The 27,834-nt window shown below is 39.2% G+C and overlaps 1 protein-coding gene across 4 annotated transcripts in view; it reads left to right on the top strand.

Annotated features, from left to right (window-relative positions):
• The window catches only part of LOC106874507 (muscleblind-like protein 1), a 370,239-nt gene that overhangs the window by 11,522 nt on the left and 330,883 nt on the right, over positions 1 to 27,834 (top strand). The window contains exon 1 of one of the 4 annotated variants that reach the window (XR_016237413.1): positions 12,131 to 12,530. The exons of 2 other annotated variants lie outside the window; for them this stretch is intronic. The gene's annotated coding sequence lies outside the window, so the exon portion shown is untranslated. Of the gene's footprint in view, positions 1 to 12,130; positions 12,531 to 13,126; positions 13,445 to 27,834 lie in introns of those variants that run through there. One more of the 4 variants, XR_016237414.1, reaches the window with a different exon arrangement.

Consider the following 27,834-nt stretch of genomic DNA (forward strand, 5'->3'; position numbering starts at 1 on the left):
CTCTCTCCCTCTCCACCGCGTTCTTTTATCTATCTATCTATCTATCTATCTATCTATATACCTGTCTATCTACCTATCTATCTACCTGTCTGTCTCTCTATCTACCTATCTATCTACCTGTCTGTCTCCTGCTGTTTTATTTCGCTCTATGCCTCCTGTTGTATTTCATTTCTTTTCTTCTCGGCTCCAAACACCTTTGTCCAACTCAAATCTCACTTTTTAGTTGAAATTACCTGATGTCGATCACAAACATTTATTTAAACCTTCCTACATGGCAAACACACACACACACACACACACACACACACACACACTATATATATATATATATATATATATAAGCTTCCTGTTATTAGTTTTGCTTTGTATTACATTCTTTCTCGACATTGAAATGTCTCTATAATCAGGTAAAAACCACCCACACATCGTTATACTTGGGGGCCAGTAATCTTTTGTCAATTAAACACACGCACCCTTTCTTTGATCTTCACTTTAATTTAATTTTCTTTTTTTTTTATTTTTTAGTTTGTCTGTCAAAGTTCTTTCGTCACGCATTCTGTAACCTCTTCAACGATTCTGTCCCATGAAGCCTCCTCTTGTCCCGCCTTTTCCATTTTCACACACACTCGTCTATGAAGGTCTGGCTTTCTGTCAGAATCTTTTCGTAAATTGTTGCTTTTTCCAAGCCTGTTTTTTTTTTCTTCTTAATTTATTTTCCACAAACCTGACATCGGTTTTGTCCTATTCCACCCCACCCCCTTGCCCTTGTGGCAAATAGAAATATTTATTACAGAACCATTAGAACATCAAGATTGGGGAGTGCCTTGCAGTGTTAGTATGGAATCTTTAAGTTTTCTGTTCAAATCCCTCTGAGGCTAGCTTTGCTTTTCTTCCCTCCGGGGTCGATAAATTCAAATATAAATCAAGTTATCTCATCGAGGGTATCAACTAACGCTTTCCCCTCAAAAATTGCTTGCTTTGTCTTTAGACGTCGCAATGCCTTGTGGTTTACCTTAGGGATTTTTACGTTCGGTGTTCAAATCCCGGTCGAGGCCAGCGTTATGTTTTATCCTTTCCAGGTCGATGAAATAAGGTTACCCTTCAAGGGCTGGGCCGGCCCTGTGCCAAAAACTGGAAAGAAGTTATTATTATTAGCATTTTTACGTCGTTGAAAACTAGGTCTTCGGATTCGTTTGCGCCTGAAACCTTGCAGGAACCATCTGTTTATTTTCTCTGTTTAAAAGTCTCATTCTTCGGTTGTGTTCACCGAGACTATTGGAATATAAAGTTGTGTGTCATTTGTCATATAATATGTGTGTGTGTATGTATGTATATATATGCTTCTGTCTCTGTCTCTCTCTCTCTCTCTCTCTCTCTATATATATATATATATATATATATATATATATATATATATATATGTGTGTGTATGTGTACGCGCGCACATTCACTGATACATAAAGTCATGCGCCTAGCAAGTACGGAACATTTAAAATGTCTAACTATAAAGACTGATTTTAAATTAAAACCACCTCCAAAGCAGCCTATGCCTAAACTTCTTAATAATGTTGAGGAAATTAAATCATAACATAATTGTGATTGCCACTAATTAATAAATAATAATGAGAAATAAACATTAGATGAATGTACCTGGTATTGTTTGTATCCGGGTATATAAATATTTTATTCGTTGCTGGCGACATAGTTTTTTTAATGCCATAGTAAAAATGCAAGATGACCTTATGTATTCAATGTGTGTGTGTGTGTGTGTGTGTAAATTGAATATGTCCGCGCAATGTGCGCGTGCTGGACAGATTTTGTGAATCAAATCGATTCGATATTTTATTCGTTCTCTCATTCTTCTCTCTTTGTGTCTCCGTCTATCAGTCTCTGTGTCTATCACTCTTTCTTTTGCTCTCACTATTTCTGTCTTCGTCTCTTTTTTTTTTTCTCTGTCTCTCATTTTTTCTCTCTGTTTCTCTCTCTCTCCGTCTATCTGTCTACCCACTCCTCTCTCTCTTTCCCCCCACAGTCCGATCATAAGATCCTAAAGCTCCAGGCGTACTTCTCTTTCCTCAGATAACTTCGTAAATGGCTGCACACTTTTCGAGACAGTTATGCTTCACACAGACACCGAATCACACATCTGGGGGCGGTGGGCAGACAGCCATCGTCTTCCTTTCTTCTTACATTCGAATCTCGGACCTCTTATATAGAAAATATATCAGTTCTTCCTCTATAGTCACCTGTTCCACTAATTTGACTTCGCTAGTTTGAATTTTGTGATTCACTTTCACTTTCCTTGTAATTGCTGATTACGCAGAAATGAATCTGGAGCGCTAAGATCAAACACTGCCCACCAACTGACTGGTTTATATATAAATTTCAGACGTATATGACCTCGACAGATCTCCTACATCAGATATGGGCAACCTTCCTAGAAAAACGGGCCGCATATGGTTCATTATCAGACGGGCTGCTCTATTAAAAAGGCTTTTTTAAATCCAAGGTAATTTTTCGTGGGCGGGTCTTTCAGAATATCCTGCAGGTCGTAGTTTGCCCGTGACTGCCTTAGGTTACCGCTTTAACTGCTAGAAATAACAGCCAATTTTTTCTTCCACCCGGTTACAGTAAGTAATGTAGTCCAGTATAGTCGATGGATGGAATGCCTATTCTCATGGGTATACTTGATCAGAGTAGGCGCAACATGTGGCCAAATTGTTAAAAGGTTTGCTTGGGCATATGTCATTTCTTATAGCCTCAGGTCAACCCATACTTGCGAGTGAAAGTGGGCAGACGGAACCTTTATGGTAACTCATCGGGTGAATTGTACCTTGTAAGTCGAAAGACACTGCCTTCTAATACACAATGTCTTGCTCAGTCTGTCTGAGGAATTACATTAAGGGTACACACGTTGGCATTAGGAAGGGCATCCAGCTGTAGAAACTGTGCCAGATCAGATTGGAGCCTGTTGCAGTCGCTGGCTCTCCAGACCTCAGTCAAACCGTCCAACCCATGCCAACATGGAAAGCAGACTTTAAGTGATGATGATGATGATGATGATGATGTTTCATTTATTATTACAGAAATATAAGCACATTATTGCCCATAAATTTTAACAGCAAAATTTTTATATGGACACCCAAAGCTTCATATGGATCCTGGCTGAGTATCACTGGGATAATTACATAAGAGATAATTCGTTATAATTTCATTTTGCCTTGTACAAATTTCCCTGATAAGTTTTCCATTACTATCATTATCTATCTGAATTTCTGAAATTCCTTTTCAACCATGTTTGAAGTAGCTAAGTTTTTTTTATTTAATATTTCTCTGTTTTTTTTTTGTTTTTTTTTGTAATTTCTAGCCTAAGGAAATCCCATTGAATGCAATCAGCTACTACTACTACTACACACACACACACACACACACATGCACAGTGAACAATGTACATAAATATATGTCAAGCACCTCTTTATATACTTGATCTCTACAGTCTCTTACTGTTGTACTGGTCCAAGCAAGTACACACACACACACACACAAAGAGTATATACATATTTCAAGAGAAGGTTGTCAGTTTGAAGTTTTTCCACCAATGTTGATTTTTCAATCTTTACAGTTTGAGGAAACAGCTCTCGTGAAACTTCGATGTAACAATCAACCTGGGGCCTCTACGTTTAGTGTCTTATGCTTAATTAATGATTGGTGGGTTTTTTCCAGATTTAAGAATCCTTACATACCCTGTCATCTGTCTATCGATCGATCCAACTATCTGTATCTTTTTGTCTATACCTATCTATCTGTCTATTTATATCTATGTTTATCAATCTGCTTATCTTTCTATATCCCGCTGTCTTTGGACATATATTTGTCTGTCTATGCATCTTTATATCTTTCTATATCTGTCTGTCTATCTATCTTTCTTTTGATCAAGATTTAGTCAGATGGCTAAAATAGGTGCATTTCACCAAACTTTCCCTATCCACTCTCCACTCTCACCAACCACAACTAAAATCCACCAACCTCTTCAAGTGATATTCACAGAAGCTGACAAGCAGGGCTTGACCTGAGGGGGGAAAACAAAAATTGCTGCTTCTCATCTTGCAAGTTTCACTCACAGCCCCACCCCCATGCACAACTTCCTTCACCATTGCCACCAGACAGAAGAACACTACTTGCTCTTCTTTGAGAAAGAAGGTGATGCATCGATGGTTTGATCTTCGTTGACTCGGTAGATTGCTGGATCTGACCTCCATGTGAAAAGAGCTCAACTTAACCCAAGTCATCATCAGTGTGTATTGATATTGAACAACTATTTGCTCCAGAGTTTAGTAGGAAACTGTGTAACTCACTTCTTTTATTATATATCCCTCATGTTTGTTTAAGTCTTTTCATTGTCATCACTGGCCTCATCAGTGTTTTGCCCTCTTTACTCCAAGTCTATATCGGATGAAAAAGCTTTGACACACCAAACTGGTTAATTGACTGATGGAATGATCAATCAAACAGTCGATTAGGTGATTAATTTAATAGTTAACCTATTGACAATTAAATAACAAAGAAGTGTAATAGCATCAGTGTGTGTGTGGGTGTTTTATTATTGGCATTATGACCCTCCCAAGATACAACCAAATATGTTTCAACACATGAGTTCACATCAAATATCTTTCAAACCAAATACCAAAATGAAGTTATGCTTTGTTTTTTATCTTTTTTTTTCCTTCCACCTTCTTCAAATTCCACCCATCCACATGTTCGTGTCACCTTGTCAACCATGTAAAACAGCTATATGTTACTTTCACTTTTGTCACTTCCATTTTATGTTCACCCACAAGCACCTCACTATGATCATCGTGCTCACCACCACCACCATTATCATTGGCATGAAAGACGCACTTTTTTGTATAAGAATATTCTTTGAAAACTACCATGCACAGGAACAGGCGTGGCTGTGAAGTAAAAAATTTGCTCCTCAGCCACATGGTTCTGGATTCAGTTCCACTCTGTGGAATTTTGGACAAGTGCTTTGTTCTGTCACCTTGGGCTGATCAAAACCTTATGAGTGGGTTTGGTGAACGAAAACCCTGTCATATATATATGTATGTGTGTGTATGTTTGAGTCTGTGTTTGTCCACCATCACCCCTTGACAACCAGTGCTGGTGGTATGTTTACATACCCTAGCTTAGCGGTTTGGCAAAAAGAGACTGATAGAACAAGTATCAGACTTTAGAAAAAAAATATGAATACTGGAGTCAATCTGGAGTAGAGATTATTTCCCACCATAACATGGCAGTCTTGGTTTAGGACTGCCATGTTATGTTGGCAAACAATCTTTACTCCAAAGAATATATGCTGAATATCTCTCGTTGTGAGATTTGCAAATAGGAATTTTCTTCGGTCTATTTGTTTCACTAAAAATTCTTGAAAGTGGTGCCCCAGCATGGCCGCAGTCTAATGACTGAAACAAGTGAAAGTTAGAAGATGGTATCTCCTATGATTCTTGGAATGACTCTTTGAATTCCCTAGAATTACTTTTCCAAAATCAAGATGCGTCTTTCATTATGCTGTGCCTACAATGTCGCAAAATATGGTAAGATTTGTTTTCGTTTTCTCTACCTGCCAATATCCAGGTGTTACAGTTCTTAATATATACTTTTCTGCTCTAGGCACAAGGCCTGAAATTCTTGGGGAAGGGGCCAGTCAATTAGATCGACCCCAGTATGCAACAGGTACTTAATTTATCGACCCTGAAAGGATGAATGGCAAAGTCCACCTCAGTGGAATTTGAACTTCTTTCAATTTCTATGTACAAAATCCAGTCACAAGGTTTTGGTTGGCCTGGGGCTACAGTAGAAGATATTTGCATAAGATGCCACACAGTAGGACTGAACTGGAAATCCTGTGATTTGAAAGCAAACTTAACCACACAGCCATGCCAGCATTTAAGTGAGGAGAATATACAATTGATTCTGGAAATGGTGTGTGAAAGTACCCTTTCTTACATGGGGTACTATTGGAAGTGTGGATATATGGGTATGCTGATGTACTGTTGGAAAAGTCATCATCATCATCGTTTAAAGTCCGCTTTCTATGCTGGCATGGGTTGGACGGTTTGACTGAGGTCTGGAGAGCCAGTGGCTGCACCAGGCTCCAATCTGATCTGGCAGTGTTTCTACAGCTGGATGCCCTTCCTAATGCCAGCCACTCTGAGAGTGTTGTGGATGCTTTTTACATGCCACCAGCACAAGAGCCATTCAGGCCAGCGCCTTTTACATGCTACCAGCACGGGACCCAGTCAGGAGGCACTGGCATCGGCCTTGTTTGGATGGTGCTTTTTATGTGCCACCGGCATGGGAGCCATTCAAGCAAGCGTGGCATGGACATTAAAATGATGATGAGAGTGATGATGATTAATGGGTGGACTATGATGATTATGTATGTATATGACAGGATTCTTTCAGTTTCCGTCTACCAAATCCACTGACAAGTCTTTAATTGGCCCGAGGCTTTAGTAGAAGACACTTGTCCAAGGTGCCATTCTGAACCCAAAAGCATGTGGCTGGAATGCAAGCTTCTTACCACACAGCCACACCTGGCGCCTATAAAAGTTTGTATTTGTAAATTGTTATAAAACAATATGTTTACATACAGGTAATGTATGTATAGAATTAGTAAGTTCAATGACCTTTGAATGATGTAATTATGTGTGAAGAATTACTGATTGCAGGTGTTTTAAAATCACTGACACAAAATCACTGTGAAACATTATGTGTGTATATATATATATATATATATATATATATATATACATAACAGAATACCACAGCATATGTGTGTGTGTGTGTGTATGTGTGTATATATGTATATATATATACATATATTTATAAATTTATGTATGCATATAACAAAATACCATAGCATGTGTGTGTGTGTGTGTGTGTGTGTATATATATATATATGTGTATGTATATAACAAAATGCCATTGCAGGTGTGTGTGTGTGTGTGTGTGCATATATATGTGTATGTATATAAAAAAAATACCATAGTGTGTGTGTGTGTGTATATATGTATATATGAGAGAGAGAGAGAGAGGGGAGAGAGATATTCACACACACCAAAATACCATAAACTTTTGTGTGTGTGTGTGTGTGTCTCTGTCTGTCTGTCTGTGTGTGTAATACAATACGATAAGCTTCCGTCTGTGTTGCTAATCCACTGAGCTGAACTGTAACATAAGTTAATCAACCCCATCCCAACCCCACCACACAAAAAAAATAGAAATATGACATGGTTATTTTACTAAAATTCTTCATTATTTTAGAAATTAATTAAAACAAAGAAAGTATGTTTGAGAAGAAATATGATAACTAAAGGGTTAATTAGTTGCCTAGTTTAATGCTACCACCTCATACCTTGGTATCTTTTGAAGAATTCAATCTCTCTCAGGTATTTGGGCCAGATCTTAAGTTTTCTGTAAGCATTTGAGCCAGATCTTTGATCTATTATAAGCATTTGGGCCAGAGATCTTCAGTCTATTGCAAGATTTGGGGCTAGACCTTCAGGTTAAGGATCACTTCCTCACTTCCCACCCTCATCTCATTTCTACCAGTCTCGAAAATCCCTAAAAGATTTACAGATGTTGACCTTCCTTCCCTGTAAAAAGTACTACAAAAATGAAGTTGGGAAAAACAGTAACAGCAATGATTTTAAAAGACTGAGTCACTTAATGTAAGAAAATGTATCAGAGTTAGTGTTGTTTCTTCAGGGACCAAGCTGACTTGACTGATCTGTGATGCAAGACAGCTTCAGGAGAAATTCAAAGAACAGCATTAAGACTGGTTCATTCATAGTGTTTGAGAATCTGTCAAAGACATCTAACACTGTAAAAAGAGAACTTCTGAGAGATGTTCCCAGAAAGGGTTGTTGAAGGAGGATAATCACAAACTCGAGTTTGTGATTATCCTCCTTCATTTTCATACTGGGACGACGGTACTAATTATGATAGAATAGAAAAGTGAACCCTTCAGTGTAAAAATGAGATTTAGGGAAGGCTACATGCAGGCTTCTGTACTGTTTGGTAACTTCTTCATTTGTATGACCAAACGGTTATGAAAAAAATGAATGTAAAAGCTGGTAGGATTTGCTGTTAAATTTTAACACAATGGAGACCAATTCAGCTTCAGAATCTTGGCAGGTCATCATCAGGCTCAGATCTGAATTATAGATCATTGAACTATTTATTATAGATCATTAGACTATAATATATTGATTAATGATGGTATCCTGGTAGCTCATAAGTAGCTCATACGCTAGAAATAACAAGAGCTGTCATTTCAACAGCTGTTAAAGCTTATAAAAAGACTAGACTTGACTGTTAACATCCAGGAAATTGTACGCTACACAGTCCTTCTCTTTCCTCCCTACCTTTGCAGTGAAACTAGCAACACCTTATCACTCTTCTTGTTCACATATCATGGTTAGCCTTAACCCATATAGGCCCATAAAAAAAATTTCACTGTGTTTAGATTAAACATTACGATAAGCTTTCGCAATCTGAATGGGTTGGACAATATTCAACTGTTAGCTACGGGTGTCGAATAAGTATTGAACATTTCATATGCTCAATCAGATGTTTCCCAGTGAATTCATATTCAAACAAGTAGGAGCAGGTTTTACGTTGCGAAAATGCAACCAGGTGTATAAATGGATTAATTCCAATGACTGCTTACTAGACAAGGTGTAATCCTAAAAACTGTTCCGGACAAGCTTCTGTATTGTTTCGGAAGGCTCAGAAAGAGCATTTTTAAGTAATCACCCGCCCCTAGCTCCTTTTTCCTGGACAATCTGTGTTTCCACTCTTCTGAATGGTTGGTTGTAAAACATGGACCATATGCAGGTAACTCGTTAAGTCCACCAGAGTCCTTTAACATTTTGTGTTTCCAGAAGATCTCTTCACTCACCTGGATGTCATTATATTCAATGGTCAAACACAAACAGTCAGAAGTAAGCACACACACACACACACACACATGCATGGTATGGGTGTGTCGCTAAGAAGCTTGCTTCCCAGCCATGTCATTTTGGGTTCAATCCTACTGCACAGCACCATGGGCCAGTGTCTTCTACTTCAACTCCAGGTTAACCAAAGTAAATAAAGTTATGTTCTCGGGTCATATCAACTCATAAGGCCAGTTTCCTTGGTTTCATGACGTATAAATTCTCCCCTTGGATGGGATGCCTGTCCATCTCACGTTTACTCCTTTTTGCTTGCTGAGTGGACAGGAGCAATGTGAAATGAAGTGTTTTGCTCAAGAACACAATGCATTGCCTGGTCCAGGAATCGAAACCACAACCTTACGGTCATGATTCCCACACCCTAACCAAAACCTTGTGAGTGGATCTGGTTGATGGAAAAAGAAAAAAATGGTATATTCTTACTCTTTTACTTGTTTCAGTCGTTTGACCATGGCCATGCTGGAGCACCACCTTTTAACCAAGCAAATCAATCCCCAAGACTTATTTTTTGTTAGCCTAGTATTTATTCTATCAGTCTACTTTTGCCGAACCGCTAAGTTACAGGGACATAAACACGCCAGCATTGTATGTCAAGCAATGTTGGTGGGGACAAACACAGACACACAAACACACACACACATATATATACACACGACAGGCTTCTTTCAGTTTCCATCTACCAAATCCACTCACAAGGCTTTGGTCGGCCTGAGGCAATAGTAGAAGACACTTGCCAAAGGTGCCACGTAGTGGGTCTGAACCCGGAACCTCATGTGGTTGGTAAGCAAGCTACTTACCACATAGCCATGCCTGCACCTATCATCATCATCATCACCATCATCATCATCGTTTAAGGTCCGCTTTCCATGCTAGCATGGGTTGGACGATTTGACTGAGGACTGGTGAAACCAGATGGCTACACCAGGCTCCAATCTGATTTGGCAGAGTTTCTACAGCTGGCTGCCCTTCCTAACGCCAACCACTCAGAGAGTGTAGTACTCAGAGACTGTAGCCTATGTATATATATATATATATATATATATATATATATATATATATACATATATAATTAGAATTATTTACACCCATTAAATGTACGTTTTTAAATATGCAAATGTAAAAGTTTTCTATATATATTATTACATATTTAATATACATTTATGTATTTGTAAATATATAATTATATTTATAAAATATATTTAATATACATTTATATATCTGTATATAAATGATAACTCTCTCTCTCTGTGCCTCATACACATAAACGTGCATATGCTCTTTCTCTCTCTCTTACACACACACACACACACACACACACACACACACACACTCACATCTGAAGACATATATGCTTATGGAGCCGCATGTACCCTCACCTACATTCACTGTCACACCAGACTTACAGACGTGAAAAAATCAATAACCAATATCTTTAAACTATAGAACTATGATATACTGCTGTAGTTTCACACACACACACACACACGTACACACTCACAATCTATTTTCACTTGTTAGAGACCATAGAAACTCATCCACCGAACCTGTTACCAATGAAGGGAATCGACCTCGAGACGGTACCTAGATCCGCTAGAAATAACGGTCAAATTCTTTCTTCTTTTTTTTTCCTAATCTTATAGTCAAGGAGGAAGGTGGTGACGTAACTAGGAACGGGGTGGGGTGGGTCGGGTGGGGTTGGGAGGGTGGTGCCGTCCGCTCCTGCGACACTTTTTATGCGGGCGGCACTTTTGGGCCTGCGGTAAATGCCTGTGAAGGATGGGGCCCAGGGTGGGTGGGTTGGTGGGTGGGGGCGGAAAACTCTAGGGCTGCTCCGTGCGGCACATATTGTAGCGACGTCACTGAAGGAAGGCCATGCCTGTGATCCTTTGTAGGACCTCCGTCGTTGGTAGGGGGGAGGGCGAGGAGGAGAAGGTGGTTTCCTCAAACGGGGAAACCTGTCCCAAATGTTTATTTGAAAGTGGACTCTGCTTAAGACATCAAAAGTACCAAATCGTGGAGTGCAACCCTTGGGGATCGCTTAATTTAATCTCAGCGATCCCTTTATTTTGAAAAAAAAGACAAACGTCTTAGATAAGGGAGGCTTGGGTTTATAATATCTGAGAGTAATGACTCCGGGTTCGCATAACTGAAGTGCTTTCGATCGCAAGTATATCTTCAGTGTAGGTTGACCTGTGGTTAAACAACAACAACAACAACTTTAAATCTCTGGATATTATCAGGATATCTAAAGTCTAAGTTGGTGAGGTGCCAGAATCGTTAGCAGCCCGGACAAAATGCTTAACAGCATTTCGTCCGTCTTTACGTTCTGAGTTCAAATTCCGCCGAGGTCGACTTTGCCTTTCATCCTTTCGGGATCGATGGAATAAATTCTAGATGAGCATTGGGAGGGAGATGGAGTGGGGGGTTGATGTAATCGTCTTACCCTCTTCCCCTATTCCCAGAAACTGCTGGCCTTGTGCCAAAATTCGAAACCAATATTATCCGTAAGGAAAATACCATCAGGTTGTGTGTATGCGTGTGGTGAGGGGGTCTGGAAACTAAATACAAATACATTAAGGTCTTGTAATATTTATGTATTTACTAATATGTACGCAGGAGTGGCTGTGTGGTAAGTAGCTTGCTTACCAACCACATGGTTCCGGGTTCAGTCCCACTGCGTGGCACCTTGGGCAAGTGTCTTCTTCTACTATAGCCTCGGGCCGACCAAAGCCATGTGAGTGGATTTGGTAGATGGAAACTGGAAGAAGCCCGTCGTATATATGTAATATATATATATGTATGTATATGTATGTGTTTGTGTGTCTGTGTTTGTTCCTCCCCCCCACCATTGCTTGACAACCGGTGGTGGTGTGTTTACGTCCCCCGTAACCTTAGCGTTTCAGCAAAAAGAGGCCGATGGAATAAGTACTAGGCTTCCAAAGAATAAGTCATGGGGATTGATTTGATTCGACTATAAAGGCGGTGCTCCAGCATGGCCACAGTAGTAAAAAGAGTATGTACATCCCACACACCTACATAACCACACGGACAGCCAATTCAATCGTAACCCTTCTTTCTTTCTTTCTTTCTGTCTTTCTCTCTCATACGTTGCATGTGGTCGATTGCAAGAGGATATGAAATGAAGAAAACACTTTTCCTTTTTGTTTTTTTCTCTTATTTTTCTTTCTCAGTCATCATAAGCTTTTATTGTCGCTGTTCTCCGCCTCTTATCCCCTTGCTTCCTTTCTTTTTCATCATAGCACTCACTCATTCATTTTCCACGCAGTCTTTTTCTTCTTCTCCGTCTCTCTTTTTTCTTTCTCTCTCTCCTTTTTCTTCTCTGTCATCGGACTTCTACACACGAAAGGAAATATATTTTATATGTAATTTTAAACTACTATTTTAAAGGAAAAAAAAAAAAGAAAGACTAATAATAATAATAATAAACCAAAAAGAGATCCAACTCTATACACAACTGGGGTATTTATTTTTTTACATTATGAAAATGCCGTAAGTAATTAATCCTCTTTTAATTACAAAATTAATTAAATTTACCAGTCTCCCAGGTGGTTTCATGTCTTAATTTATGACTGTTGTTTGTTTATTCCGCCCACCCCTACCATCACAAGCACTGATTAACCAAATGGACAGATGTTTAGCGACCAAAAGCATTCCAAGCGTGACCAATCCGTCTGTTTCCAGACAAAAATTTATACAGGACTTGCAACATTACAATATCTTAAATGTGTCCTGTTCTTCTAAAACAGTATGATGTGATTTGAGGGGTAATTGGCTGCACTTTCTATTGTCGATACTAGGCGTACCACTTTAATTTGTCTCTTAGTTAAAATAAATACATTTATTTGGAATTATTAACACGTTTTTTTTTACAATAGTCCTGTCTCCAAATGTCTCTTCCATTACATTTTCTTTCTAAGGTTTTGTTAAATATTGTTTCTTTTAATTCTTCGTTTATGGCATTCGTGGACAATCTCTCTCCTTCCGAATGGCACGGCTAAACGAAAAAAATTACCTTAACTATCGTAGTGCGACCCGCTAGGTAATGAATCATGTCTCATGCGGCCCGATTCTCAAAAAAGATTGTCCATGCTTGATATTTAGATATTATATTTGTTTCTTTCCATTTATATTTCAACTTCGCTATCTATCTATCTATCTGTCTATCTGTCTATCTATCTATCTATCTATCTATCTATCTAAACTTTATCAACCTGTAATCAATTACATATGTCCATAGCATAATTCACACGTTATATTACCCAATATCTAAACCCAGGCACATTACACCCAAGCGGGAGCGAAGGACATAGCTGCGTGGTTTCGAGTTCATTCCTACTGTACACCTACTTGGGTACGTCTTCTACTAAAACCTGAACGCCGACCAGTACCTTTGAGTGAATCTGGTAAGCAAAAACTGTATGGATGCTCGTCGCATATATATAAATGGTATTTCTGTGTGGTTAGATGTACAGAGGCATTCTGTTGTTAATTTTTACTAAACACTGTTCATTATAGGAGTTTACGATATAAGGGGGAGTCTTTACTTTTGCAGTCCTAAATTGAAATTGCTGGGTGTTCACCTTAGGAAGATCAATTAACGAAGGTGAAAGTCTTAAATGAAAAGAGAAAAAAAAAAAAGAAAAACTAAGATAATTACACAAATTAATAAAAAGGGAAACTCCAACTATTAGGGAAATAACCTACAAAAAAATAATAAATAAACGCATCTGTAAACACACACACACACACACACACTTTTACAAGAAGAATGGTGATTGTGACTGCTAACTTTCGGACTTCATCGGACTGGCCGAAATTTCGAAGTCCCTGTCAACACATTTATTGTAAAACAATAAATAATAAAAAAATAAGCATTGAATATTCCATCCGTTTAATCTCAAATTGACTTTATAATAAAACTTGCCATATATATATATATATATATATATATATATATATATATACACAACAAATTAAAAGGGTAAAGGATTATCAATTTATTTTTTTAGCTGCTATTTCTGAACTTCGGCATATGGTGAAGCAAATATTTGCTGATCCCTTAATTATATTTATATATATATATATATATATATATATATATATATATATATATATATATATATATATATTATTGTGTCTGGGGAGAGTCATTCTTTTAGTACCTTATCACTTGACACACACACCGATTCGATTTCCACTCATTTACTTATTTATTTTTTTCTAAAATTTTCTTTGCGTCTTGCAACCTCTTCAGTAGTCCTTGATTATACACACACACACACACACACATACATATACATACATACATACATATATATATTATGTGATACATCCAACAGATTTAATGGATCAGGTAGGACGTAACGTGGAGTATATCTAATATGAAATACCACTCACAAATATATCATGCTATTTTTTGAAGTTTAAAATATGATAATTCCCTATGCTGGATTTCGGATTCTTCATTTTAAGCCATTCCAAATTTCAAGACTAACATGAATGCTAACAAAATATGCAGCTCGTGTGTCTGTGTGCGCGCGCCATAAAAATGCATGTTCTGTTTCGTACCACCAACTATATATACACATGTATATATAGTCTATGAGTGTATAATTTTTGTGGATCATTTATATAAAGAAATATTTATGTACTAAGGTATATGTGTATGTGTGTGTGTGTGTGTGTGTGTGTGTAAAATTAGACTTGTATTTTAATTATAAACTAATGGGTAAAAAAGATATGATGCATTCGTTGTGTGTATGCAAAGAATTCGCCAGATGTGTGGGTTCCTTAATTCTTGGGCTGTTTGTGTGTGTGTGTTTTAGGTATGTGGATTAACGTGGCCAAATACAATACACAACGGTTAGATCCAAAATAATAAAACTTATTTATTGAAGTGTGTGGTATATACCTGTAACTAAAGTAGGGTTGCCTACGTTCGTGAGTGGACGTACATACATGTGAGTGTGTATAACATATACAATTATATATATATATATATATATATATATACGTACGTGTAATAGGTGTAGTTAGACATCCGCGTGTGTGTGTGCCCGCGCGCATGTGTCTATCTATCTATCTATCTATCTATCTATCTATCTATCTATCTATCTATCTGTCTGTTTGTCGCGTGTGTGAGAAAAGGCGAATGTTTACAATCTGAATAAAGTTTTATTTACATCTATATATTTTCCTTTTAACCGTTTCTAATGTTTTTTTTTTCACATGTTCGATCACCTATAATCTATCTATAATGTACACACACACACACACACACACACACACACACACACACACACACACACACACACACACACACACACACACACACACACACACACACACACACACACACACACACACACACACACACACACACACACACACACACACACACACACACACACACACACACACACACACACACACACACACACACACACACACACACACACACACACACACACACACACACACACACACACACACACACACACACACACACACACACACACACACACACACACACACACACACACACACACACACACACACACACACACACACACACACACACACACACACACACACACACACACACACACACACACACACACACACACACACACACACACACACACACACACACACACACACACACACACACACACACACACACACACACACACACACACACACACACACACACACACACACACACACACACACACACACACACACACACACACACACACACACACACACACACACATATATTAAAACAGATCGATTACCTTTTGGTGTCCTAGTGAATATGTTCTAAGACTTGCTTCATCTTCACCTTTTTGTATTTTGAATTAATTTATATGTATGTATCTATGTATGCATGAATGTATGTATGCATATATGTATGCATGCGTGTGTGTGTGTGTGTTACCTTGAAAGCCGTTTTGATATTTACAATGTGTAAATATAAAATAAAGTGGTAACTAATTAAAGTTTCTAACAAATAGATTTTAAAAATTCGTAGCGGTACTTTAAAAATTTTTTCTAATCTGAAAGAAATAATAATAATACAAACACTTGACTATTTAAGAAATAATATATTAACTAGTTTTAAAGAAACTTACACATTATTATTATTATTATTATTATTATTATTATTATTATTATTATTATTATTATTGTTACTACTACTATTGTACTCTGTTCATTAAATATAATAAGACTAGTATCAGTTGAAATAACTGTGATATAACTATACTTATATATACAGAGCACCTTGGGCAAGTGGATTAACCGAAGTCTTGCGAGTGGATATGATACACAGAAACTGAAAGAAGCCCAATGTATAGACATGTGTGTGTGTGTGTGTGTGTGTGCGTGTTTATATCGAACAGTGAGAATGTGTGCTTGACACCGCATTTGTGGGTAAATGTGCTTTATTCGTGGGTCACCCCACCAATGATTTCATGCGGAGAGAGAGAGGGAGATCGCGCAACAATTATTCAAGTCTGACAAACAGAACGTAGGTGTTCGTCTACACACACCCCCACCATATATATATATATATATATATATATATATACATACATACAGAGAGAGAGAGAGAGAGAGAGAGAGAGAGAGAGAGAGAGAATGCCTACGTTAATTTAGAAATGTAAAAGGTAATAAACTTTGCGCTGTTATCATCATCATCATCATCATCACTAAGAAGATGAAGAGACAACAGAACTGATTACAATAATTTACTAGAATCGCAATTAGATCTCGATGGGATTTGAACTCAGAACTTAAAAAGCCGGAACAATTTTTTTTTTTTCATCTTGAGCTCTCGGATTCGTAAAGCCGGTTTTGCCCGGTTTTCCGTGGCCTGTAAATTATTGAGGTCACAAATATTCTACCTGGTCCTTTGCTGGATTCAAAGCCAGTAGTTTTGAAGGGAAAGAACAGGTCGAATATATTGACCTCGGTACTTGTATAGTACTTTATTTTATCAATCCTTGAAGGGAATATCAGGCAGAGTTGGCTTCGGTGGAATTTGAACTCAGGGACGTAAAGAGCCGGAAGCAACGCCGCTAAGCATTTTGTCCGACGCTCTCTCATGTTGCTAAAACGGGATTATTTTTCTTACCGGAGTGTTAATATACAGTCTTTTAAATCGATATCTCTCAGAGGGGAGACATATAATCGATTATATCGATCCTGATGATTAAGAGCAAGACGGTGAGCTGGTAGAATCGTTAGCTCTTCGGACGAAATGCTTAGCGGCGCTTCTTCCGGATTTTACGTTGTGAGTTCGAACCCTTTTGATTTTTTTCATCTCTTCAAGGTCGATAAGATAACGTAACAGTTAAGTAATGGGAGCGATTCTTCTCTCCCTTCAAAAAAAAAAAAAAGATCGCTGACGGACCGGCACCCCTGTTCAGGATAGTTTGGTGTGATCTTGGTCACTTATACGCTATAGAAACTACGTAACTGGTCTTATGAGTCCTAGGGCCCGAGGTAAAAAAAAAAAAGGTAATTAAGATTAACAGGAGAGATGCTGAAAAAAAAAAAGATTAATCCTGGCGTGATTTGAACTCTGAAATACAGCGAAGCAATTTAATGTATCTCGGAGTCTGTGATAGTGATTTTACATTTAGATACAAAGTAGCAGGTTTGAAGTCGATGCCTTAGTCAAGAACCATCGTCCCTCGTACTTATTACTGTGTCCTTTTATCGACTCCGGAAATATGAAAGACGAAGTTGATCTCGAGATTTGAACTCAGAACGTAAAGAGCTGGAACACGTACCACTAACCATTTCGTACGTCTCTCTAACGATTCTGTTGATCCATCGCCCGTGGAGTCGTTTCCAAAAACAGACAGATTCACATGTACAAATAATAATTGCCTCCAATTTTGGTGCAGGACAAACAGAATTACGGGGTGGGGTGGAGTGGGAGCGCTGAATCAATACACTTGAATCCGGTACTTAACTGGTACTTTATTTTAAGGACCTACCAAAGATTGCAAGACCAAATCGACCTTGGGAGAGTTTGAAACCAAACTGTTAAAAACAGAGCACAAATACCCCATACAGGAGGTATTTGTAAGGTGAAAGGAATGTTTGGAGTGGTAGTGTTACGGTGGGGGAGGGAGAGGAAGTAGGTTTATGTAGTATATTTGAATGGACCCCTACTAATTTTGTAGCCCCCGTCAAATAATAAAAAAAACTAACAAGCAGGTGAAACTTAAAGCGTATCGCCTGACTTGCTACAAAATAACAGCAGTCGAACTTTAACCTCAAATGACATTCTGTCGTCTGAAACGAGGAAGTGTTCATTGGATAATGTAATAAGTCTAAAGACAATGAAAGAGGGTAGGGTCGCGATTCAGAACACCTCTACTCTTTTACTTGTTTCAGTCATTTGACTGCGGCCATGCTGGAGCACCGTCTTTTAGTCGAGCAAATCGACCCCCAGGACTTATTCTTTGTAAGCCTAGTACTTATTCTATCGGTCTCTTTTTGCCGAACCGCGCTAAGTTACGGGGACGTAAACACACCAGCATCGATTGTCAAGCGATATTGAGGGGGGGGGGGGGGACAAACACAGACACACGCGTACACATATATACATATATATATGCATATATACGACGGGCTTCTTTCAGTTTCCGTCTACCAAATCCACTGACAAGGCTTTGGTCGGCCCGAGGCTATAGTAGAAGACACTTGCCCCAAGATGCCACGCAGTGGGACTGAACCCGAGACCATGTGGTTGGTAAGCAAGCTACTTACCACACAGCCAAAAAGTTTGGTTTCCCTGGACCTTAAATTAAACATCTACCAATCAAGCAAATATCGCTTTTACTAAAAAATTGTGACCAGGCTCTGTTAGAAGACATAGTCTGGTCGGATAAATCGATTGTGGATTTAATGATAGTTGTTTTAAGTTTCTCAATTCAGCCCTTAACGAGCTGACCTGTGATAGGAATTGAAGCTATGGCCATCTCCCATTTTCAATTTAAATATATCCAATGCCCGTCCCTCTTTCTTGTTTATAAGACAGCAGGGTGTGATTTGAGATTTAGCTGCTATATCTAAAAAAAAATCTTGCGACTATATAAAGGGTTACCCCCCTCGTTGATTGTAGTCGTTGAAGTAGGCTGGCCAAGAGTACCGAAGTACCCCCAATATTGAACCAAACAATACATTTACATATTCTTTTTCCTTCTTTCATATATGTTTTGTAAATTTTTTCTTTGGTCGCCTTTTTTTTTTTCTTCTTACCTGGCGAACTAGTTTTTGTCCCACTCTCTCTCTCTCTCACTACCACTCATTACACTCTTTGCTACCACCATTCATCATTCTCGCTTTCTACCACCACCGTGATTCATTACTCTCTCTCTCTCTCTCTCTCTCTCTCTCTCTCTCTCTCTCTCTCTCTCTCTCTCTCTCTCTCTCTCTCTCTCTCTCTCTCTCTCTCTCTCTCTCTCTCTCTCTCTCTCTCTCTCTCCCTATATATATATATATATATATATATATATATATATATATATATATATATATATATATCCCTCCTTATCACTTCAACTTCTCTCTCAAGCCAACGTGCGAGGCTACGTGGTTACTTAGCCTGCTAGAAAGAGCAGCCGAATCACCTTATATCTATCACACATACCTCACAGCTTAATAATTTTTTTTTTTAACATAGGGAAGTCCACATGGATTAAAAAGAAAACAACAACAAAAAGACCCAGTTGATCACAGCCCGTCTGTATTTTTGATTATAGGTTTTGCTTGAGCGCTATTGACCCGGGGCTGAACAACAACTCATATATTGATCATGACGTGTCTGTAATTTTATTCTTTTCTTTTCGTGGCCTTAAAACAATTTTAAGATGGTGTCCGTTCGTTCTTTTCAAATATTTCTCCTCTCTCTCTCTCTCTCTCTCCTCTCTCTTCCTAGCTCCGTCTCTACACCGCTCCGCCTGTGTGTATATAAAAACGCTTTAGTATATAGTTTTCACCAGTTCATATATCTTATATAGTTTCATTTACATACAAGAAAGAAGAGACAAAACAAATTCCCCGCAAGAAGTTCTTATATGTAGAGATTGCATATAATATCTAAGCTTGCTTACCAACCGCATGATTCCGGGTTCATTCCCACTGCGTGGCATCTTGGGCAAGTGCCTTCTACTATAGCCTCGGGCCGACCAAAGCCTTGTGAGTGGATTTGGTAGACGGAAACTGAAAGAAGCCTGTCGTATATATGTATATATATATATGTATGTGTGTGTATATGTTTGTGTGTCTGTGTTTGTCCCCCCAACATCACTTGACAACCGATGGTGGTGTGTTTACGTCCCCGTAACTTAGCGCGGTTCGGCAAAAAGAGACCGATAGAATAAGTACTAGGCTTACAAAGAATAAGTCCTGGGGTCGATTAGCTCGACTAAAAGGCGGTGCTCCAGCATGGCCACAGTCAAATGACTGAAACAAGTAAAAGAGTTAAAGAGTAATATGACTGTTGGCGTATTAAGCAAAAAAAAACAGGTGTATAAATATACGTGATATATTATAGTTTGATACAGTGTGAGCCGTGTGAATAATTCATAGGACAATATATAATAGTGTGCTGTACGTGTATACATATAATGTATGTATAGTTATTATATGTGTAGGAGTGAAACGTCCTGTTCATGGCGAGAGAACTTGGCTGCGCCTTTGTGCTGTCCCATTCTATCACTCCTACTCCTTTTGCTGCAGTACTCTACCTCTCACTGCACCTCCACCTCTCTCTCTCTCTCTCTCTCTTTATACTTGTCTTTCCTCTTCTCTCTCAAATTAATTAAAACCACTCGTCTTTATGAATACATAGTCTTGTTTTGTTTTACTTTATCTCTCTCTCTCTCTCTCTCTCTCTCTCTCTCTCTCTCTCTCTATCTATATATATATATATATATATATATATATATATATATATATGTGCATGTAGCTCTCTGTGTCTTTCATAAACACACACACACACACATGTACACATGGAACTGTCTCTGTCTTTCCTCTCTCTCTCTCTCTCTTTCTCTCTCGCTCTATATACCTACACACCAAAACAACTGCATTTTTTTGTACATTTCCCAGGTCCGGTTCCCAAAACTAAAACTTAATTATTATTACAGCATTTATTTTTAACAATTTCATATTCCCTATACTCCCCACCCCTCCCTCCACCTCCAATTCTCCCCCTTTAACCTTCTCCTCCTCCTCCACCTCTCTCTAATTCTCTCACTATTTCTTCTCCCTTTTTTCCCCTTCTCCTACACACACACACACACACACAGTCTCTCTTTCTTTCTCTCTCTCTCTCTCAATTATATTTCTTTCCGCTGTTTTCTTCTTCTCTACCTCGTCCCAACACCATTACCACGATCAATCATTACGTTTGTTGCTGGCATTATTATTCTTGTCGTTGTGGTTGCTGTTGTTGTACCCTTTCTATAATAATATACAGCATTCTTGTAATACACCTTTACACCTGGTTGATCAGGCAAAAACGAACAAAAAAACCCTGAATAACTGGCTTTAGTTGTTCCTCCTTTCCTCTCCCCTCTCTCTCTCTCTTTATTTCCCCCTCCCTCTCACTCGCTATACATGTCACTTTACTCCCCTTCTCTCTTCCTCTCGCTGTCTATCTCCCCCCCTCTTATTATTCATGTCTCCTTTCTATCGCTCTACCTATCACTTCCTCCCCTTCCTTTTGTCGTTTTTTCCCCTCCTTTTTTCTTGCTCTACATGTCACCTTCTTCTCCCTTCTCTCTCTCTCTCTCATTCACTAACCCTAATCTCTTCCCCTCCTCGTCCTCCTCCTCCTCCTCCTCCTCCTCCTCCGTTCTCACAGCCTACGTAACCTGTCTTTTACCTTCCTCTCTTTCTCATTATCCACTGTTTCCCCCCCCCCATTTTCTCTCCTACTTTGACACCACCACAACCACCACCGCCATCGTCGTCAAAACTATCGACCGAAGCAGAAGACAGGACTATTTTTTTTGGGGGGGGGGGGCTTCAAACACCACGGTCTTATCCCACCTTCTCTAATCTCTTCCTCTCTCTCTCTCTCTCTCTCTCTCTCTCTCTCTCCTATCTCCCTTACTCTCTTTATCTCTGCTCACAGAGAGAAAGAGAGACAATTCTTCCTTGTCTGTCTCTACTCACGCGAGCGCTTTCTTTTCCATTCTCGTTGGTTTCTCTCTCTTTCATTTCTTATTCTTTCTTCCGTCTCTCTCGTCCTCTCTCACAACCATTTTATCTATTTTTCTTTCTTTCACAGCCCCTAATCTCTCCTTCTCGTCTTCTCCCCCAAATCTTCTTCCTTCAATTCATATTTCTCCCTGTGTCTTTCCTAATTCCGGACCCTGTCTCTTTTCCTTTTCTCTCTATTCAATTGATATTTCGTTCGTCTCTCCTAACACTCAGCCTTTCTCTTTCACTCTTTCTTCTTCTTTCCAACTACTATCTTTCTTTCATAAGCTCTTCTCTCCCTCTCGTCATCTCCCTTGTCTCTCAACCTTTTTATATCTCCCTTAATTTTGGACCCGTCTCTCTCTCTCACTTTCTCTCTCTTCTTCTCATAATCTCTCCTTACTTCTCCTTTCTCCTTTCTCATTCTCTCTCTTTCCCTGTTTTCCCTCTCTCTCTCTCTCTCTCTCTCTCTTTTCCTACTTCTTTCTCCTTTCTCCGTCTCCTTCTCTCTCTTTCCCTCTCTCACTGTTTTCCATCTGTCTGTCTGTCTGTCTGTCTGTCTCTCTCTCTTCTTCTTCTTACTTTTCCTTTCTCCGTCTCATTCTCTCTCTTTCCCTGTTTCCCCCCTGTCTCTCTGTCTCTCTTCTTCTCCATCTCCTTTCTCCGTCTCCTCTCACTTTCCCTGTCTTCCCTCTCTCTCCTTCTCCTTCTTCTTACTCTCAAACGACAAACTTTAAAAGGTTTCTCTCCTAACCACCACCACCACCACCACCACCATCATCAAAACCTTTTCTCCCCGCCTCTGTTTCATTGTTTCGCGATTTCTTACTCTATGGCTGTCCCTTCTCCTTCCAACTTTTTTCCCTTCAGTCAGGCCACAACCCTCTTTCTCTTCACACCTCCTTTACACACACCTTTAAGACCGACTCACCTAAGGAGATATTTTTCTTTACCGACTTTCCACTTGTCCTCGTGTCTACCCAGTCACCTCTCACTCATTTCTCTCTTTATCACTTTCCCTCCCCCCCGCCTCATATTCTCCTTTCATTTTGTCTCACCCTCTTCACCCTCATATCACCATTTCTTCCGCCCCCCCACCTTTTCTCTCTCTTCTCTATGTCTATCTTTTTAACCGCCTCTCTATGTTTATTTCTTCTGTTTACCCCCCCCCCCCCCTCTCTGCTTATACTCTCTTTCACTCCTCACTCTCATCTCCCTGTGCCTTACTTTTATAACTCTTTCCCAATTGACTGACCCTTATTTCTCTCTTTTTCTATTTATTACCTTTTTCTTAACTCTTGTCTATCTCCCCCCTCTCTCTCTTTGTTCTATTCCTTTCTCGCCTCATTCTTTATCTCTCTCTCTCTCTCCCTCTCTTTGTTCTAATTCTTTCTCGCCTCATTCTCTCTCTCCCTCTCTTTGTTCTATTCCTTTCTCGCTTCATTCTCCCTCTCTCTCTCCCTGTCCTATCCACATCCTTTCTCCATCGCAACATCATTTACCAACCATATTTGAAACCTGGTCGATATCGGGCTGGGATGATACCGACAGTAAATAAATAGCGTGTGGTGGTCCCAACGATTAACTTGGAAGACCGGGGGAGAGGGGGGGGGCTGGCTGAAGAAGGAACCCACTTGCCATTCTTATCTCACAGCTCACACATTCTCCCTAATTCTCTCCCCGACTCTCCTTCTCACTCCCTCTCTCTGTTTGCCATTCTCTTTATCTATACCCCCTCCTTGTCTCTGCCTGTGTCCCTCATTCGTTTCCTCCCTCCATCTCTCTCTCTCTCGTTCCTGTTATTTTTCTCTGCCGTTTTTCTCTCTTTCTATTTCAATTCTTCTCTATCCCCCCCTTTAATATTTCTACGTTCTCCCCTCTCTCTCTCTCTCTCTCTCTCTCTCTCTCTCTATCTATCTATTCCATACACTTCATCAATTCTCTCTCTCTCTCTCTCTCTCTTTCTCTCTCTCTATTTTCTGCATCTCTTTAGTTCTTTCTGTCTCTTTTCACATCTATTTACCGTTACTCTTTCTTTCTTTTTTAATACTTCGAACCTTCGAACCTTCTTCTTGGGCAAGTGTCTTCCTCTTTCCATCTCCCGTCACTTTTCACCCTTTCCCTTTTTTCACTCACACTCCCTACCTCGATCTTTCTCTCTTTCCATCTCCTTATATTATTCTTTATATTCTATGTATTCATCCATTTATCCCTCTCTCAACGCATCCAGCCAGTCCCTTTCTCCCCACCAAACTCATCTCCGTCTGAGGTTGAGTTCCACTCACACATGTACGCACTCTCTCTCTCTCTCTCTCTCTCTCTCTCTCTCTCTCTTTCTCTCTCTCTATTTTCTGCATCTCTTTAGTTCTTTCTGTCTCTTTTCACATCTATTTACCGTTATTCTTTCTTTCTTTTTTAATACTTCGAACCTTCGAACCTTCTTCTTGGGCAAGTGTCTTCCTCTTTCCATCTCCCGTCACTTTTCACCCTTTCCCTTTTTTCACTCACACTCCCTACCTCGATCTTTCTCTCTTTCCATCTCCTTATATTATTCTTTATATTCTATGTATTCATCCATTTATCCCTCTCTCAACGCATCCAGCCAGTCCCTTTCTCCCCACCAAACTCATCTCCGTCTGAGGTTGAGTTCCACTCACACATGTACGCACTCTCTCTCTCTCTCTCTCTCTCTCTCTCTCTCTCTCTCTCTCTCTTTCTCTCTCTCTCTCTTTCTTCATAACCCCCTCATTCTCTCTTTCTCTCTTCCTATCCAGCTCTCCCTTTCTTCCTCTCTTGCTATTCCTCATTCTGTCTTCAGAATGTATATATATATATATATATATATATATATATATCATCATAAAAGTGAGCACGTGATACGGATAGTGTTATTGGACGCTCGGGTAAGGAAAGAGAGAGAGCATGACGTTTCGGGCGGAGCCCTTCGTCGGAAGGACGGAAAGTTCAAAGAATGGAAAAACGGAGGAAGAGAAAAATGGCACCGATGCCCACGAGGTTACATTGGTGAAGGACCGGAAGAGGAGGTGGTGGAGGAAAAGTTCTTTTCAAGACAGGAGAGTGAAAAAGGGAGGTGAATATCTGTGTGTGCGCGAGAGTCTGCAAGGGTGTGTGTAATAATAGAACGTGTGTGTGCGTATGTATGTGTGTGTGTGTGTGTGCGTGGTTTGGTGGTTTATCTGTTAGTGTGTTTGTGTGTGTGTGTGTGTCGTAGTGGAAGGAATTAGTAGCAGGAATAGTTAGTGGGAGCTTATGGACAATGGTCAGTGGAAGGTCAGCAGGCAGTTTTTTGAGTGTGTGTGTTTGTGTGGGGTTGTAGGTGTTGGGTACGTGTGCGTGTGTGTGTGTATTTTGTACGTGCGCGTGTGTGTATGTGTATGTTTTTGTGCGTGCGTGTGTGTTTGTGTGTATGTGTATGTTGTGTATATGTGCGTTGCTGTGTACGTGTCTGTGTGAGTGTGTTGTGTTGGTGAGAGGTGTGTGTGCGTATATATATATATATATATATATATATATATATATATGTAAATATGCATCTATATATATGCATATATGTGTACATTATATTTATATACAACCCCGTGTGTGTATGTATATATATATATATATATATATATATATATATATATATATATACATATATAAATATATATATAAATATATATATGCATATTTATACACACACGTGTGTGTGCGTGTGTATTTGCATAGACGCAGCTGGGTATTCCCATGTGCATGCAAACTTGCGCTATGATGCACAGAAGCCAAAACCAGGCACATAGATAGACATCTACTGAAATGTGTGTATTTTGATAGGTGAAAAACATCTCTATAGCGCTATATGTATGTGTGTATACAACCTTTGAAATTGAAACTTAAATAAATACACACAGACATATCCACACAAATGCATGCACACATGTAAATGCTCACACACCAGTTTTTGAAGTATGGCTACTTCTAGTGATATATGCACATAAAGACACACACATATATATATATATATGTATGTATTTTCTTTGATAATCTTCTATCTATCTAGCTATGCATCTGCATCTCTCTCTTGCTCTCTCTCTCTCTCTCTCTCTCTCTCTATATATATATATATATATATATATATATATATATATATATATATATATCTGTCGTTACCATTGGTTTAATATTTAGTTTCCCATATTTGTTAGGCAGAATTTCGTGGCTGGATGCCCTTTCTGTTGCTAACCCCTGTGTCGGGGTGGTACAAAATATGTGCGCATACATATGGACACACACACAGGCACATACACACACACACACACACACACATATATGCAGCGGGATTCTTTTAGTTTCTATCTACAAATCCATTCTCAAAGGTTTGGTTGGCTCAGGGCTTATAGTAGAAGATACTTGATCATACAACCAGCCATCTGCGATGCCTCTATCACAGCCATATGTGTGTATGTGTGTGTGTCTGTGTGTGTGTGTAACAAGCTAGAAGAAAGATACTTAGTATCAACTTAGGCGTGTGTGAAAAAGGCATAATGTACAAGTTATGGCTTGAATTGAACAAATATATATGTATAGATCATGTACCTCTCTCTTTCTTATCATCCACATGCGCACACATACCAACACATAGATACCAGTATGTAATTAAAGAAATTCACTTTCTCTTTGGTCCACCTTCTGGTTTTACAGTGCAATGTACAAACAAAATGAGAGCATTTTCACTTGTGAAAATAACAACCTCATGACACATTGTTTATCCCAATAGTAGGAATGATGCTTCTAACCACCAGTTATCTGTGTAACATAGAACCTATGTATAATGCATAATATCATCAGCATCACCATCATCATCATCATCATAAGTGAAGATCCGTTTTCCATGTTGGCATGTCAGCTATGTCATGGTTTCTATGATTTGGTGCTCTTCCTACCACTAACCTTTACAATGTCCACTGTATATCTCTAACTGTTGCTTAGATAATTTATACATAACTGTTAGCAGTAAGGGATTCCCCCCCCACACCCACACACGTACATACACCACATACATACACCATCATCATTGTTTTAAATACTCTTTTACTCTTTTACTTGTTTCAGTCATTTGACTGTGGCCATACTGGAGCACCGCCTTTAGTCGAGCAAATCGACCCCAGGACTTATTCTTTGGAAGCCTAGTACTTATTCTATCGGTCTCTTTTGCCGAACCGCGAAGTTACGGGGACGTAAACACACCAGCATCGGTTGTCAAGTGATGTTGGCGGGGACAAACACAGACACACAAATATATATATATATATATATATACATATATACAACGGGCTTCTTTCAGATTCCGTCTACCAAAGCCACTCACAAGACTTTGGTCGGCCCGAGGCTATAGTAGAAGATACTTGCCCAAGGTGCCATGCAGTGGGACTGAACCCAGAACCATGTGGTTGGTAAGCAAGCTACTTACCACACAGCCACTCCCGCGCCTCCACTTTTCCATGCTTGCAAGAGTGACATGAAACATATTGAAGCAGATTTTTTTTCTATGGCCAGGTGTGCC

Source organism: Octopus bimaculoides, chromosome 19, assembly GCF_046866305.1.
Source record: "Octopus bimaculoides isolate indiv1 chromosome 19, ASM4686630v1, whole genome shotgun sequence".
NCBI classification, from domain to species: domain Eukaryota; kingdom Metazoa; phylum Mollusca; class Cephalopoda; order Octopoda; family Octopodidae; genus Octopus; species Octopus bimaculoides.